Source organism: Equus caballus, chromosome 9, assembly GCF_041296265.1.
Source record: "Equus caballus isolate H_3958 breed thoroughbred chromosome 9, TB-T2T, whole genome shotgun sequence".
Lineage (NCBI taxonomy): Eukaryota > Metazoa > Chordata > Mammalia > Perissodactyla > Equidae > Equus > Equus caballus.
The window spans coordinates 82,901,096-82,907,154 of NC_091692.1; the positions used below are offsets into that span (position 1 = coordinate 82,901,096).

At 41.8% G+C, this 6,059-nt stretch overlaps 1 long non-coding RNA gene across 1 annotated transcript in view; it reads left to right on the forward strand.

The window, feature by feature from the left end:
- Positions 1-3,906, forward strand: part of LOC138915614 (uncharacterized) — a 73,257-nt gene extending 69,351 nt beyond the window's left edge. Inside the window, exon 2 of the long non-coding RNA XR_011421675.1 lies at positions 1,322-3,906. This is a non-coding gene — a long non-coding RNA (uncharacterized lncRNA). The remainder of the gene's footprint in view (positions 1-1,321) is intronic.
- The last annotated feature ends 2,153 nt before the right edge of the window (positions 3,907-6,059 follow it).

The following is a 6,059-nucleotide window of genomic DNA, read 5'->3' on the forward strand; positions in this document are numbered from 1 at the left end:
GGGCTACAGTTGGAATTTGCTTTTGTCTGACTCCCAGTGACAGCAGGCTTAGCCAAATGCTCAGTTCACGGAGGAAGAACGTTCTGTCCTTGCAGGTGTAGACCATGGACGCTTTCCTCAAATCTGTAGGTGATGAGGAGAACCCCTGGCTCCTTGAAGTCTCCTTCTTTCTCCTTTTCCGTTTTCCTTCTTTGTCTGTACTTATCGCAGTGTTTACAGCCTCTAGTTGAATGGCAGTGCTCTTATTCAAGGGCGTCTTTGTCCCGTCTTTCCCTGTAAGGGGAGTGCTGCTAATGTTTTCCTCTTTCTTTTCCAAGGACACTGATTCACTGGGGGCCCCTTGGTGTCTGGGTGGAGCTCTGCATAGGGAGGAAGAAGATGGCGGTGCTGACTGTGGCTCTGCCTCTTGCTTACAAGAGAACTCGGACGAGTTACGTAACTTCTCTGATCTGCAGTGTTAACATTTAGAGCTGGATAAGATTTAGGGTTGGTTGATTCGATTTTTCATTTAGTTTTTTTAAGCTGCAGAATAGTTTCATTGCAAGAAGTCTTAGAAGTAACTTGTACAAAGTAGGTACCATACTTCTTGTATCGTGGGGGCCATGGGGGGCTCTGCAGAGCTTGAGTTTGGAAATCACTGGATTAGGTGAAAACAAACAGTACTTACTCCAAAGGCTCTAGGGGAGAACCCTTCCTTGCCTCTTCCTGAGCTTCTGGTGGCTTCTGCAATCCTCGGCATTCCTTGGTTTGTGAACAGCGTCATGCTGATCTCTGCCTCCCTCTTCACCTGGCCTTCTCCTCTGCGTTCTGTGTCTTCTTATTTGTGTCTTACAAGGACAGTGTCATTGGATTTAGGGTCCACCTAGAAAATCCAGGATGCTCTTAACGCAAGATCCTTAACTTACATCTGCAAAGACCCTTTTTCCAAATAAGGTCATATTCACAAGCTTCCAAGGATTCAGATGTGGACGTATCTTTTGGGGGCCACCATTCAACCCACTACAATCAGCAATTGTGTTCAAGCATCTACGATGTGCCTGGCCCTGTGCTAAGCACGCCGGGGATACAGAGTTTAAGACAGAGATGCTGCTCTGGGGGAGACTCTAGGCTTGTTTGAGAATCTCTACTTAATTTCAGGCCTCAGCATTGAGGCTTGCCTTCCTTCCTTCCTTCCTTTAAAAGAGGGGTTTATGGAGATATAATTTATATACGGTAACATTTGCCCTGTTTAGGTAGACAGCTGAGGAAACAGGCTTAGAGAGGCAAACACAGAGAAGAAGTGGCAGAGGCTGGGATTTGACCCTGTGTTCTCTGTCCCCAGGGCCTGCACACTAAACCAGCAGTCTACATGGTCTCCACTCTTCCTTTGGGTGCCTCCAACTCCTTACCTGTCAAATGTGGAGGCTGACAAGATGCTTTCTAGAAGCTCTTAGAGCTCTGACGTTGGACACTCCCATGGCGAAGCACAGGGGAGAATTCCTTATTCAAAAGAACCCTTCAGTGCAAGGAGAATCTTCCAGAAATGGAAATTTGTATGCCTCCTACAAGCGTTTAGCCTATTTGTGTTTATGTGCCCTGTTAATTGGATCTGCAGCCTATGATATCTCGTTTTAATTTAACTAATCCTCACAAAATAGACAAGTGATTTAAATGATTACTGAGAAGAAACTGCAAACTGGAGATAATATTAATGACACAAGCCCAGGGGACCAGCAGAATGCTGATGTGCTATTTCTGCAACTCCTAGTGCTGCCTCTTTTCAGCTAATTACAGGATAAAAAGAATGGCGGGCTAATTACATCAATCACAACATTGGCCAAAAGACTGGAAAAATTAAGAAGACTATTTGAAGCATGGTCTTTCATCCACTATCATTAATGATGACTCTCTCCTTGAGTGAATATTGGATCTTGACGTAGCTAATGAGAGTGTGCAGCCATTGCAATGAACAAAATGTTTAGAAACTTCTTTCAGCTACTTAAAGTCATAATATACTCAATCCAGCCCTTTACAAAATTTGATTAAATTTTTGATAATTTTGAATTTACTACTTAATTTTGAAAGTGAAAGTCCATAGCCCATTGGTCAAACACTTGCTCTACATGCTATAGTGAAAATAGCTGAAGAAATATCTGAAAACTATATAGTGACACATTAAAATAGACTCCTTGGTCATTAAACATTTTTGGAAGATGCATAGAACTTGTTGTTAAAGAATTGAAGAAATGTTAAAACAAATAATTCATTGTGAGAAGTTTACCCTACAACTGTTGGAAAGTAGTACAGATGTTTCAACATATTTTGGCTTATGCTATTTCCAGATTCTTCATGGCAATAATAAAATCTGTTGGAGGACCCTTTCTTATGAGTTCAGAAAAAAGCACTTTCTCAATGGTAAATGAGTTTCTTAACAAAAGCAATGTTTTGGTTTTATGTTGACAGGAATGAAAAAATAGGTAAATTTCACAAGCTAGTACCTTATGTGAAATTTATTTGCTGCATTTTCTTTTTAAAGATTGGCACCTGGGCTAACAACTGTTGCCAATCTTCCTTTTTTTTTTGTTTTTAAAGATTGGCACCTGGGCTAACAACTGTTGCCAGTCTTTTTTTTTTTCTGCTTTATCTCCCCCAACCCTCCCGTACACAGTTGTATATCTTAGTTGCATGTCCTTCTAGTTGTGGGATGTGGGATGCCGCCTCAACGTGGCCTGATGAGCGGTGCCATGTCCGCGCCCAGGATCCGAACCCTGGGCCGCCACAGAGGAGCGCGCGAACTTAACCACTCAGCCACGGAGCTGGCCCCTTGCTGCGTTTTCTATAGCAAGCTATTGAAGTCAGGAACAAAGCCACAAAAGCACAGGGCACGATAGGATGTCACTGATGGGGATCATTATACAGAGACAGGAACTTTACAATATAGAAGAATCTGTGCAATACTTCATCATTAGATAGGCAGTGCACCTGAAAATATTTCGTTCAAGCAGAGACTCCTTCATTCTCTTTTGCAAAGTATTTGAAGCAATGAGAGAACATAAAATCAAGGTTCTAAATGATTTGATCTTTTCAAGGATGACAAATGACTGTCAGGAGTCTAAGTTTTCCCTTCAGGGTAAGTGTCACGATTTAATAATAAATGAGATGGTAACTGCCTTTCAAAAGAAACGTGTAAACCACAGAGAGAGACCTTCATACATGCACCAAAATGGCCACAATGAAAAAGACAGACAATCCCAAGAGTGGATGAGAATGTGGAGCAGCCAGAACTCCCACAGTGGTGGGAGTGTAAATTCGTGGAACCGGTTCAGGCAACTGTCTGGCAGTATCTGCAAAAGCAGAACAGAAGGAAACCCAAGGACCCAGCAATTCTACCTTAGGAGTGCACCCAATGGAAATAGAAATGTGTTCACCAAAAGTCAGGCAGTGAAACGGGCATAGCAGCGTTATTCCTAACACACGAACCCTGGAATTTACCCAAATGCCCACTCAAAGCGAAATGAATAAACTTACTGGTGTGTATTCCCACAAGACAGTACTACATGCAGTGAGAACAAATGATCTGTGACAACCTCAGTGACATGGATGAAACTCACAAATGACATTTTGGGCAAAAGGAGCCAGACATCAAAAAGGGTGCCTCCTGTATGATTCCACTTACATGAGGTTAAAAAAAAAGGCAAAACTAATCTGAAAACTACGATAGTGGTTACCCTTGGGGGGAAAATAACTGGAAAAGGTACAAAGGGGCTTTTGACAATGGGTCTGCAAATAATGTTCTGTTTCTTGAGCTGTGTCTCTAAACCAGGTGTGCTCACTTTGTAAGAGGGCGTTGATCTGCATGCTTACGAGATGTACATTTTCCTGTATGTATGTTATTCTTGAATTAAAAAAAGATACTTTTTCTGTGAAGACAGTGTTTGAGCACTGATGATTTAAAACATTTCCAGTTAACATTGTTAAAAATACATCTTTATTCCTGGAAAGATGGAAACAGAATATTCTAGCCTGTTTTAAATTTCCAAATGAAATGTTATTGGATATTTAACAAGGTTTTTTTTTTAATTCTAATAAACTGAGAAAAATGGATTGTCGTCAGGGAAGTTGGAAACGTACTAGCTAAATTTTACCAAAAATCTTTGCATAATTGGTAGGTGAAATTGAAAAGTGAGTATTATGACTGAATAAGGCAAGAATGCTGCATTCTTTTTCATTTGAATCTTCATATTTTTGTGAGGCATCTTTTCCAGAAATGACAGCCTTTAAAAGCAAGTATCAGAAAAAACTGAATTTAGGACCAAACCATCGATCACTACATCATAAAGATTAAACCAAAGTTGAAATAAATTAGGAAAGCATATTCAAAATCACATTGCTCTCTCTAAAGTAATTTTTATTATTATCAATCATTTTTCAGGAAAGCAAAAAAAGTTCTTTGATATTGCCAAATAAAATAAAAACTATTAAAAATTTAGTTCATTTTGATTTTGACCTTTTAAATTGCCATTGTATGTATAGTTTATATCAATAATATATTAGAATAATAGTATGTATTTACAAATTAAAAATGTATATGTGTACGTCAGAGGTGCATGCTCGAAATTTTGTTATTGATAGGGTGTTAGATCAAAAAAAGCTCAGAGACCGCTGGTTTACACCAGCATTTAGCCTTTAGTACTACACATTATTTTAGATGATGTGGGTCAGGAGCCAAGAAGATAAAATTTTGAATCCTAGCTCTGCCACTTAATAAACGTATGATTTTGAGGAATTAGTCCATGTATCTGGATCTGGGTTTTTCTCATTAGTAGAATGGGAATTTAGCATCTGTCTGGCAAAGTTCGTTGAGATAATTAAATGAGCCAATATATGTAAATTTCTTAGTACCTCGACTGGCTTATGGAGGTTTAATCATAGTCATTACGTACAACTGTCATATAACTGTTTCCTCGTTTTTTCAAACTTGCCTCATAATAAGGATCTCCTGGGTGCTTGTTCAAAATGTTCGAGTCTCACCTCAGATTTTCTGTTAGAAACTTCACAGGTGGGGCCTTGAAAGTTGCACCTGTGGCAGGTGATTCTTAGAACAAGTAAGTTTGAGAAAGGCTGATTCACAAGGTGTTCAGGCTCTCTTTCCTTTCATGATCATTCTCCATGCACGAGTCTTATCTTCTAAGAGCCATGAACCCCCCAGGACCATCTCTGACCTGCAAGGTTCTAGCAGGGAGTGCTGTGAGCCCCTGGGCGGTGAAGCCCAAGGTGAAGGCTCCACGTCTGGGATGGTAAGCAGAAGGTGGGTCTTAGTTGGCAGAGCATAGCAATGGGGAGACTGGGAGAGCTCAGAGGCTGAGACCTCAGCAGGAGAGGGGCAGCGTGAAGAAGCAGGAGAAACCTCCCCCTCGGGCCTGGGGCTCAGAAGTAGGACTAGGTCTTTGGGGGGGCAGAGTGGGAGACGTTGGAGGCAAAGCACGGTGCCCAGGAACACAGGGCAGGCTCTGAGTCATTAAGTCCTAAGTCCGAGGTGGGAGCTGACCACAACTGAGACAGAAAATCAGATGGGTCCAGGAGTAGGACAAACTTGGTGCTTTGCCATTTGAACTTCTTGACAAGGATCCCTACATTCCATTCCCACTGACTTAGGAGAGAATGGTCCCCAAGGTGGGGGCTTGTCCTAGGCATGAGGACCAGCCAGGCTAGAAGGAGGCGCCTGCTTACACATATTCACCCATTCTAGTGCTTACTAAATGCATGCACAAGCAGTGGGCCATTGGGCAATCACACCAAATCTTGTCATTTTGTCTTCTGTGCATCTACTTATTTCCCCCATTCCTCACCTTGCTCTCCAGGGAAGACTGCCCTGATGAGCAGCACTGAGCACGTGCTGTCCTCTCGCACGGATGCTTTGCTGTGTCCTGACAGCCCAGAGTTGCCCTCAGTCCGAAGGTGTGGATAATTAAGCTAATGAAGACTTTTCCTCTAGCTGCCGAAAGCCTCATTAATCTACACACATGTTGCCACAGGCAAATTATGGCGTCAAGGGGGGTGGATCAACAAAAATAACTTCA